The following is a 12,105-nucleotide window of genomic DNA, read 5'->3' on the forward strand; positions in this document are numbered from 1 at the left end:
AAAAACAAACGAACAAACAAACAAACAAGAAACTAAGTGCCATCTTTAATTAGAGACAGTCCAAAAAGTTACCTGTTGCTAAGCTTGATGATCTTTGACCTCAGAGCCACATGGTTAGAGAAACAATTACTTTTAAGTTGTACTCTGACTCTCGAATCTACACCACAGTATGCTCACCCACAGCATAAACACGTGTGCATGCATGCATGTGTACATACAGCAAATAAATAAATTAGAAGAAAATAGAAAAAAAATAAAGAACTAAGACTGTTTGCTTCACCTGTTACTTGGGTTGTTTGTTTGCTGGAAGCCCCGTATGTCAGTACAGCATGCTCCTGAGCCCACCATATTTCACAACTGTCATCTCAGAAATACTGTAGAACACCAGGTGCCTGGGCTGAGATTACCACTTGGATCCTGCCACCCGAATTCATATGCAAATCCCAAGTCTGAAATGTATTAGTGTGGGTGGTGCTAATGCTCAGATTCTGTTCCCCAATTGGTTCTTGATCGATCAATAAAGCTAGGAGCGACCAATGACTGAAGAGAGGGCGGGACACTTAGAGTTGCACTGGAGGAAGTAGGAAGAATCTAGAGAGAATTAGACGCAAGGGGAAGGAAGAGAGCGGCAGGAGGTAACTCCAAACAACCACCAGCCACGTGAGTTTTCCGTTAGAGTGACCAATGCCCACTCTATTCGATGTTGCCTGGGGACCCAGGGAGGATTTAGGAGTACCCAGTCATTGAGTTAGCAAAATTATTTTAAGATTAACTGGAGAGAGAAAGAGAGAAAGAGAGAGGGAGGGAGAGAGAGGGAGGGAGGGAGGGAGGGAGGGAGGGAGAGAGAGAGAGAGAGAGAGAGAGAGAGAGAGAGAGAGAGAGAGAGAGAGAGAGAGAGACTGTGCCTGTGTGTCTTTGTGTCTTTGTGCCTGTGTCTGTGTGCGTTTATCTGTGGATCTAAGGGAATTTGGGTTAGCATGGCCCATTCCCAGAGCTTAAAGCAAAAAGTGCATACAACAAAATAGTACTAAGAACTCAGGCCTTTTGGATATGACACTTGTGAGTGGAAATATTTTTCATACAATGAGAATCAAATACTCCAGAAATATTCACCGAATGCACACATACACATAAGGAAGAGATGGTAAGGTACTTGACTAGTGTGGGACCAAGTAGAAAGCTCTCTTGGGATGCCCAGCCTTAGGACTTTAAGAAATACCCTGTTATTTATAAGGCATGACTTAATGATATGTTGTTATCTTGGGCATGAGTAACTACAGCGCCTGCACCTGCTCAGGGTAAATATTCTCTAACCTCATGAGGATATGTCCATTTTTGTCCCACAGGGTCTTCCTTTGGCAACATGAGTTCAAAAAGAAGATCAAAACATAAAGAATGTGTTTCACAGAACAAAATGTAGATGTAGACGAGGCTGAACAGTGATGTCAGAGAAAACTGGTGAGTGACATTACGTTTTACAATTTAGAAAACTCTGTTACATTTAGATGACCAATAACATGTATGGATTGGCCAACTGCAACTAAGAAGTCAGTATCTGCAGAAAAAAAGAACCCGTAGTGATGCTCACAGACTCATCCATAAGGCCCTTGCTACAGTGCCTATACACATTAGTGTATTAAACCATAAAGATGTTTTTATGTCTACTTCTCCTAATTTTTGTATCATTCATTAATTTTTTGAAAAATCACCTCTTTTTGAATTATTCTTTTTAAAATATATTTTATTTCTTGTGTCTGTGAGCTTGTTTGAGTGTGTTTGTGTGTGTCACATGAATGAGAATGATTACAGTGGGTGGAAGAAGGCATATGACTCAGTAAAACAGCATAACAGGCAAGAGTGAGCTGTTGGATATGTGCGTTGGTATTCTAACCCAGGTCCTACACAATAGCTTGCAAGTGGCCTTACCTCTGAGCATTTCTTCAGACCTTTTGTTTATCTCATTCTATATGTAAAGTACTTAGCAGGATATCTCAATATACATCATGAAGCAGGTTAATAGGTGCATCTTTCATTTCATTATTTTTTTAACTATTGCATATGTATTTTTGGAATAAGAGAAATTATAGTCTATTTACTACATGTCTCAAATATATACTAGTTTGATGATATTCTTTATTCTATACATTAGACCTCTACACTTACTTTGTACATGACCTCAATATGGTACTCTCTGACTTCTATCTCCTCCCCTTAATCTCTTTGTCTCTAGATGTTCAACAGTGTTTGGAATGTTCAACACTGTTTGGATGGACCAGTTCTGCCACTCACATCATGTGGTATTTGTTCCTGTGTGTGCTTTATTTCCATTGCCCTAATGTGACTCAGGTTCTTTTCTGTGGTCACAATCTTCACCCTTCCTACTGCTCATCTTAGATTAAATACCACAGCTTCTTTATATATCCCACACTCAGTGACTATTAAGGTTTTCTGTATGTCCTGAATATTATCAAAGTGTTCTGGTGAACAGCATGCTTATGAAGAACTTTGTCACACAGTACTTCTGACATCCATGTGTCAACTTACAAACATAAAAACTGTGTATATTTTTCTTTCTTTACATGTTCATGTTTCCTGTCATTTATAATAATAATAATAATAATAATAATAATAATAATAATAATAATAATAATAATAATAATCTTGTATACATGGATATCTCATTGTGTTTTCTTTGTACATTTCCCTGGAGATACCTGGAACTGATCAGGCTTTTGTATAACTGCTGTCTAGACTGTTTTGCCTGGTTTGATGTTTTCTTTGAAAAATAGTGTCTATTCAGTATCCTTATCATTTATAAACCAAGAACTATTACAAAAATCATAGAAAGCCCAATTTATTTCATCCTGAAGATGCATTTCTTCTTCTAAAGTGTCTTTAAAGCAATTCTCCAACTTTAGCAGAACTATTTACTTATTTAGGAACTCTACAAGAATATAATTATGCTTGACAAATAAAGATATTCAACATTGAAAATGTTCATTACTGAAAGTAGGAACAAGTAAGAAAGCTAAACGTATGATGTGTTGTGGCGCCGAAGGTAGATTTTCATGATGAGTCTTTAACAAGAATAAAGGACTTTATTACATCAGTTATTGCACAGTTTGTGCAGCACTGAAAATTCACATCCTTTTGCATTAGTTACATTACTTTCAACCTGACACCTATTTGTCTCCAGAACACTGAAATTGCAGTAAATCTTCCTAACTGGACTGAAAATAATAAAAATTTCATATTAAGTGAAAATCATCTTTGCAGTCCTGTCTCTTTTCATAGCTGCCTTTCTCAAGGCCCTGTGATTTCAGAACCTCAGCAACTGTTAGTCTCTTACTCCTCAGTCACAAACTGTTTTTCATTTGAATTAGCTATCGGAGCTTTGAGACTTCCAAAGAGCCTAGTGTTCTCATTTAACTGCCTTCAGTACGTTTCATCTTTTCCTACATGTGCTCCAATATAGATTTTTTTCTCTTTGAATATTTTTCTATCACACCCATTAAGAAATTATTTGATCTTCATACTCTTAATTATTTGAAAAGCTATATAAATTATTAATAAGTAGCCCTGATATTTTTCTGTTCATCAGACAATCAATTCCCTTTATGACTGCAGCTGGTCTCTGTTAGCCACATCCTTCCTGAACAACTATTATTTCTTGGCGAGATTTCTGCCTGTAGTTTAGTAGCGTCTCATGTTTTCATGCATTCTTGCTTATATGTGTACTGGAACTAGAACTCCTGTTTTTGTTAGTTAGTTTGGTTGGTTGCTTAGTTTTTTGTTTTGTTTTGTTTTGTATTTGTTGTTTTGTTTTTTTTTGTTTCCTTGTTTGTTTTTCCTATTTGTATATTTGCTGATACTTGCTGATCATGTACAATGTAAGTTTTGTTCAATCTATCCCCCGAATATGCACTAAAATTGACAAATAATGGGGCAATATATAATATATGTAAGTTATATTTCAATGTCTTAGTAGTCTTAAGTTGCAGCAAGAAAACTCAACTGGTTCACTTGTAATCTTCGAGGCTGCTTGTGTGGTGGGCATGCCTAAGAATGAACATTTGCCTGAGGGAGCAGGTCATTGAGACATCTTTGAAAGCTATATTTGAATTCAGTTCCCTCTTTCTGTCTACTTTTTCTGCAGAATGAGGATTCTCCCTACTAACCTCTGATAACACTGACCAAAATAGATTAGTCTTTGTTGAAATTGGTAATTGGTGACGTTTTGCCTGTCATTGTTCTGAAGGAAAATCAGAAGTAGTATCTGAATATATCAACTTCTATTACCTACAGCACAATGTTCAGATTGTCATAGAAAAAAGCCATATTGCTCAAGTTCTTGCCTTTCAGGATATTAGGGACAAGTTGTCAGATCCTTAAAGGCCATCAGATGAGCAGGTTTCTTGTGCCAGAGATGAGGCGTTGAGAGTCGATTAGAGCACAATGTTTATAGTTCCTACACTGGCAATACTGCTTGGCAAGGTGGAAGTGGGTGCATCATCTTCTAAAGAAAATACTTTATAGAATGTCATTGAACCTATATGATCCCTGGTCTTCCAATATACAGCATAAGGAGATGAGCATGGCTTTTATAAGAATTGCATGAAAACTTATGGACAAAACACATAGAAGCATGCTTTCTCATTGCAAATGCTAAAAATGCAAATTATCCAAAGATGGAGTTTTAGTCAAAACAGCATGTTGTAAATTTTGTCTTTTTAAAATCCTATGCTTTTTTTCATCTTGCTTAGTGTATAACAATGTAATTAACCACATTTCAGAACCTCACTCTGGAGTACACACACCTTTAATCACAGCATTAGGGAGGCAGAGGCAAGCAGATTTCTTGAGTTCTAGGCCAATCTGGTTTCTGGGCTACTTAGAAAGACACTGTCCAAAGTAAAATAATACACTACAATACAATACAACACAATACAGTACAACACAATACAATACAGTACAACACGACACAACACAGTACAGTACATTACAATATAACACAACTCAAAACAACACAATACTACAACACAACACAAAACAGTACAACAAGTTGCTACAACAGCAAAACTCTTGTGTTGTGTCAGCTGTTTTGACCTTATTCCTCTATGTTTAATTTCTAATATCATTGAGTGTTTATTTATTTCTGGTTTGGCTTTATTGTAAGCTCTGCGAAGCCAATGGCCTTGCTTTTGCTTTTGTACAATACAATACAACACAATACAGTACAACACAACACAATACAATACAGTACAACATAACACAACACAGTACAGTACAACACAACACAACACAACACAACACAACACAACACAACACAACACAACACAACACAACACAAGAGTTACTTTCTCAGGAACTCCAATGCTTAGGATCAGAAGGATGATTTAGAACTGCTGAGTGATAGTTGCCCATGGTATCCCACCTACTCTCTAATAAGCATCTCTAAACATCTCACCTGCAAATGACTTCCTCTCTCTCCCCTTCCCCTACCCCTCAGCCTCTTGGCCATCCAAATATTCAGCTGTTTTGACCTTATTCCTCTATGTTTAATTTCTAATATCATTGAGTGTTTATTTATTTCTGGTTTGGCTTTATTGTAAGCTCTGCAAAGCCAATGGCCTTGCTTTTGCTGTTTTGATTACTGGGCCCACTGCTTTGTAAATATGTAATGATTATCATCTGATATCTTTCTAATAAATTGAATTATTGTTTCTTTAAGCCACAGTGTATATTTTAGGGTTGTTGGGTTTTTATTTCAGTATGTGTGAGAGAAAATTCCCTTGAGTAGTGAAGGAGAAAATTAGTTTAGAGGAGACACAAAGTAATTAACATAGGATATAAAGCAAGCAATAAAGTTAGTGGAAATATAACAAACATAATGAAATTAAAATTCTATTAAAGGAAATATTGAAATAATAAGAACCAAAAGTGGTAAACTAAAACTGCAATTTATTAAATTCCATATCATTAGTATCTTAAAATAATACTGTTCCAGGCAATTATACAAATTCCACTGTGTATGACTTCTCCAAAGGAAGGAGGGCACTGAGACATAGCTTCGGGGAATGACTTCAAAGTTGCCAGAGGAAAGAAGACAGAAAATATAGATAGAAACAACAAAGCATCTTTCATTTTTGTTGACTGTTTCAATTCTTTTAGAAAAAAAATCCATTTTTAGGCCTTTGTGTCTGTAAAATGCTTCAATGCTGAAATGACTATTTGAAATATAAGACAGGTCTCCTCTATTCCACAGCCTTCTTTCTTGAATAATTTTAGTTTTCAAACATATATAATTGTACAGTTATAAAAATATAGGCCATTTTCTCTTTTAATAAAAAGATAAGGATTCATTTAGAGCCCATAGGGGAGGCTCAATTGGTCCACAATCCAGAGACACACATTTTACAACTTGTCTATTGAAAATATGCACACGCATCCAACCAGTTACTTAATAGCGTTTTGTTCATCGTTCTCTTTGAAGTGAACTGTGTGCCAACATGCATGCAATCTCCATGTGCTTCTATGCATTAACAGAGCTAAACATCTGTTGAGGAGCTGTGACAACAGTAGAATGCTGCTCAGAACAGCAAGGACATGTTGTAGAAATCCTTGAGAGAAAAGTTAGCAATGTTTCCTTGCACAGCACTGGAGAGAGATATCTTTATGCTCTGGGTTTTAAACTATCAAATCAGAAAACGCTGCATTTTCATAAGTTTTGTTGAATCTGAACAAGGGTATACACTGTATAATATGCTTAACATAGACAAAAAGACAGGGTTAACTACAGGGAAAGAGGTCGTTTAGCACAAGGAGATGACAATTGTGCCAGAGAAGATGAAATTACAGAAACTGGTAAATGACTCTGTCTCTTCAGAGTTTTTAGTTCTCGGACCTTAGCTCACCCCTGCACCTGTAGACATTCCATTGTACTGACTCTCTCATTTTAGGTCATGGAGTTAAATGAAGTTGTTAGGTTTGAGTTAAGGGATAAGCAGAGCACTCTTTCCTATTATCCAGTGTATAGCAGCAGGCATCCTAACTGGGAAATTCCACTATGTCTGTGATGAGTTCCTGGGATGTTTCAGCCTTCAAGAAATGCTAAACCACTGAGGATAGCATCCCTCAATCTATTCCTGGCAGCCTCTATAGTAGATTCTGGGCTCCTAAACTTTGTAAGGAAAGGCAAACAGCTTCTCTGAATTTGTAAGACAAACTCTTCCAAATCCCTGACTGGAGAAAAATGGCAAGAATTTAAAGAATGTAGCAGACATCAAAAGGCTATGGCACAAGCCCCTGCCCAGTAGTGAAGGCACCTAAGGTGCTTTTTCTCCACACCTACTCTCCAACCTCCTCCCTTTATTCTTTAAAGAGATCATAAAGAATGGTGTTTGACTGTGTTCTCTGCATATGCTTTATAGCAATGACTAGCTAAAGTGGGCAATATACACATGAGGATAATTCTTCGCAATTACGTCTGACTATATACTATAGCATGCTCTTTATACCAATGACTAGTCATATTTTTCATAAGAAAAATATGAACAACAATGTAGATATGAGGTTAATATTTAGTTGAGAATGCAGTTAGTAATCATAAAGATGCCGTCATTAAGGAACCAGAAAGTTTACTAATGAATATATGTGTGTGACAAACTTTTCCAGGGGATGGAAAATGCACACATCACAGACAAGAGCCTAATATTGACCAAACTTATGATTTCACAAAATACCAAGTTGGCGAGCCAACAGATTCCACTGGGATTATTAGCAGGAGTATGGTTGAGAGGACACTTACAGGAGCAGAGATGACTCATGAAAGCACTGCATAGAAATGCAAGTCGGCATTTGTAAAATTACAGCCTTGTAACTCCTTGTCCACATTACAAGCAGGTACAGGTGATTCTCCAAGGCCCATGGAGTCAGTGTCTTCTACAAGTCTGCCTTTACTCTTTCTGCTAAGACAAAACTCTTTCGAATTGACAAGTTGTTTACTTCTGGAGTCTCAGGAGCCTCCCCTACCCTCAGGAGAGAATGTTTATAATTGAAGAATACTATTATATCAAAACAGACACAGGAGGTGAACCTGGCCCAGGAGCCTCCACAGAGAACGCACAGTACCAAACCAGTGTTTGGATCCTTACCTCCCGGAGCAAGTGAACAACTTTCCCATTTTTCCCTGAATTAATTCTTGATAACCTATTATGTTAGTGGTTAAAAATAAATAAAGGAACAGGATCTCTATTTCAAATGATACTGAAAATTCATTAATTCTATAGCTATCTTAATATGTTAGTATTTATTTGAAATTAATGCAAATTCACAGGATTTTACAAAGTCACTTAAAATCGGTCCTGTGCGCCTACCATGGACCCATCCTTTTCTTTTGTAACATCGTGTCAAAGAGAAATGCAGCATCTACCAACCTAGGAAATTGGTGGTGTTAACACTAGAGTGTTTACTTATTTTTATCTACCTACATTTGCACTCAATGTTTATGTGGATTTGCCTGTATGATGGTCTATATAGTTTTATAACAGGGCTTGCCTGTTGAATTAATTGCCTATAATAAAAAAATAGCTTCTTCTATGATATTTACAATTCTTTCCTATTTTTTATCAGTAGCCACAAGAAGCTCTACCCCTTTGCTAACACAGCAATCAATTATTCTCTATAGTTATGCTCGTTTATGAAATCTGAAATTGAACTCTATATATTGTCTTGATACTTTATCCACTTCAACCAATTTTATTGAAGTTTGTTCATTCCTCAGCATACATATCTCAATAGCAATTTAGTTTTCATTTCATGATGAGGTCACAGAGTTGATCTATAGATATAAGTTTATTTGGCTTGACTATTCATCTACTAAAAATATTTGTGGAATTTCATGTTATTTACAAGTCTCCCTGTGAACATGAATTCTCATCTCTGGAATAAATATTTAGAAATTAACCTAAGCAATATATGTTCACTTGCATATAATGTTCATACTTTAGCCATCTTGGTATGTGTATGTAGTTTCAACCTAATTTCATAATGTATAATTAATAAGCACACTGTTTGCTTTCTTTGATGACGTGCTATACGTGTCTTAATCCCTTTAACATTTTGTTGCTTTTCAAAGTTGATATTCTTAAGTTTTCTTCCTTCTGTTTATCCTTCCTCCCTCTCTTCCTCTTTTCTTGCTTCCTTCCTTCTTTCCTTCTTCCTCCCTCCCTGCCCACTTGCCTGTCTTCATTTCTTTTTTTTTTTCTTTCCATTTTTATTAGGTATTTAGCTCATTTACATTTCCAATGCTATACCAAAAGTCCCCCATACCCACCCACCCCCACTCCCCTACCCACCCACTCCCCCTTTTTGGCCCTGGCGTTCCCCTGTTCTGGGACATATAAAGTTTGCGTGTCCAATGGGCCTCTCTTTCCAGTGATGGCCGACTAGGCCATCTTTTGATACATATGCAGCTAGAGTCAAGAGCTCCGGGGTACTGGTTAGTTCATAATGTTGATCCACCTATAGGGTTGCAGATCCCTTTAGCTCCTTGGGTACTTTCTCTAGCTCCTCCATTGGGAGCCCTGTGATCCATCCATTAGCTGACTGTGAGCATCCACTTCTGTGTTTGCTAGGCCCCAGCCTAGTCTCAAACGAGACAGCTACATCTGGGTCCTTTCGATAAAATCTTGCTAGTGTATGCAATGGTGTCAGCGTTTGGATGCTGATTATGGGGTGGATCCCTGGATATGGCAGTCTCTACATGGTCCATCCTTTCATCTCAGCTCCAAACTTTGTCTCTGTAACTCCTTCCAAGGGTGTTTTGTTCCCACTTCTAAGGAGGGGCATAGTGTCCACACTTCAGTCTTCATTTTTCTTGAGTTTCATGTGTTTAGGAAATTGTATCTTATATCTTGGGTATCCTAGGTTTTGGGCTAATATCCACTTATCAGTGAGTACATATTGTGTGAGTTCCTTTGTGAATGTGTTACCTCACTCAGGATGATGCCCTCCAGGTCCATCCATTTGGCTAGGAATTTCATAAATTCATTCTTTTTAATAGCTGAGTAGTACTCCATTGTGTAGATGTACCACATGTTCTGTATCCATTCCTCTGTTGAGGGGCATCTGGGTTCTTTCCAGCTTCTGGCTATTATAAATAAGGCTGCTACGAACATAGTGGAGCATGTGTCCTTCTTACCTGTTGGGACTTCTTCTGGATATATGCCCAGGAGAGGTATTGCTGGATCCTCCGGTAGTACTATGTCCAATTTTCTGAGGAACCGCCAGACGGATTTCCAGAGTGGTTGTACAAGCCTGCAATCCCACCAACAATGGAGGAGTGTTCCTCTTTCTCCACATCCTCGCCAGCATCTGCTGTCACCTGAATTTTTGATCTTAGACATTCTGACTGGTGTGAGGTGGAATCTCAGGGTTGTTTTGATTTGCATTTCCCTGATGATTAAGGATGTTGAACATTTTTTCAGGTACTTCTCTGCCATTCCGTATTCCTCAGGTGAGAATTCTTTGTTCAGTTCTGAGCCCCATTTTTTAATGGGGTTATTTGATTTTCTGAAGTCCACCTTCTTGAGTTCTTTATATATGTTGGATATTAGTCCCCTATCTGATTTAGGATAGGTAAAGATCCTTTCCCAATCTGTTGGTGGTCTCTTTGTCTTATTGACGGTGTCTTTTGCCTTGCAGAAACTTTGGAGTTTCATTAGGTCCCATTTGTCAATTCTCGATCTTACAGCACAAGCCATTGCTGTTCTGTTCAGGAATTTTTCCCCTGTGCCCATATCTTCAAGGCTTTTCCCCACTTTCTCCTCTATAAGTTTCAGTGTCTCTGGTTTTATGTGAAGTTCTTTGATCCATTTAGATTTGACCTTAGTACAAGGAGATAAGTATGGATCGATACGCATTCTTCTACATGATAACAACCAGTTGTGCCAGCACCAATTGTTGAAAATGCTGTCTTTCTTCCACTGGATGGTTTTAGCTCCCTTGTCGAAGATCAAGTGACCATAGGTGTGTGGGTTCATTTCTGGGTCTTCAATTCTATTCCATTGGTCTACTTGTCTGTCTCTATACCAGTACCATGCAGTTTTTACCACAATTGCTCTGTAGTAAAGCTTTAGGTCAGGCATGGTGATTCCACCAGAGGTTCTTTTATCATTGAGAAGAGTTTTTGCTATCCTAGGTTTTTTGTTATTCCAGATGAATTTGCAAATTGCTCCTTCTAATTCGTTGAAGAATTGAGTTGGAATTTTGATGGGGATTGCATTGAATCTGTAGATTGCTTTTGGCAAGATAGCCATTTTTACAATGTTGATCCTGCCAATCCATGAGCATGGGAGATCTTTCCATCTTCTGAGATCTTCTTTAATTTCTTTCTTCAGAGACTTGAAGTTTTTATCATACAGATCTTTCACTTCCTTAGTTAGAGTCACGCCGAGATATTTTATATTATTTGTGACTATTGAGAAGGGTGTTGTTTCCCTAATTTCTTTCTCAGCCTGTTTATTCTTTGTGTACAGAAAGGCCATTGACTTGTTTGAGTTAATTTTATATCCAGCTACTTCACCGAAGCTGTTTATCAGGTTTAGGAGTTCTCTGGTGGAATTTTTAGGGTCACTTATATATACTATCATATCCTCTGCAAAAAGTGATATTTTGACTTCCTCCTTTCCAATTTGTATCCCCTTGATCTCCTTTTTTTATCGAATTGCTCTGGCTAATACTTCAAGTACTATGTTGAAAAGGTAGGGAGAAAGTGGGCAGCCTTGTCTAGTCCCTGATTTTAGTGGGATTGCTTCCAGCTTCTCTCCATTTACTTTGATGTTGGCTACTGGTTTGCTGTAGATTGCTTTTATCATGTTTAGGTATGGGCCTTGAATTCCTGATCTTTCCAGAACTTTTATCATGAATGGGTTTTGGATCTTGTCAAATGCTTTTTCTGCATCTAACGAGATGATCATGTGGTTTTTGTCTTTGAGTTTGTTTATATAGTGGATTACATTGATGGATTTTCGTATATTAAACCATCCCTGCATCCCTGGAATAAAACCTACTTGGTCAGGATGGATGATTGCTTTAATGTGTTCT

The 12,105-nt window shown here is 37.6% G+C and overlaps 1 long non-coding RNA gene across 3 annotated transcripts in view; it reads left to right on the top strand.

Annotated features, from left to right (window-relative positions):
- Positions 1-572: 572 nt before the first annotated feature.
- Gm31415 overlaps positions 573-12,105 on the top strand; it is a 34,019-nt gene continuing 22,486 nt past the window's right edge. Inside the window, exons 1-3 of one of the 3 annotated variants that reach the window (XR_375470.3) lie at positions 573-660; positions 1,347-1,458; positions 2,231-2,532. This is a non-coding gene — a long non-coding RNA (predicted gene, 31415). The other 2 variants (XR_867195.2, XR_867196.2) reach the window with 2 other exon arrangements.

Source organism: Mus musculus, chromosome 3, assembly GCF_000001635.26.
Source record: "Mus musculus strain C57BL/6J chromosome 3, GRCm38.p6 C57BL/6J".
NCBI classification, from domain to species: Eukaryota; Metazoa; Chordata; class Mammalia; order Rodentia; family Muridae; genus Mus; species Mus musculus.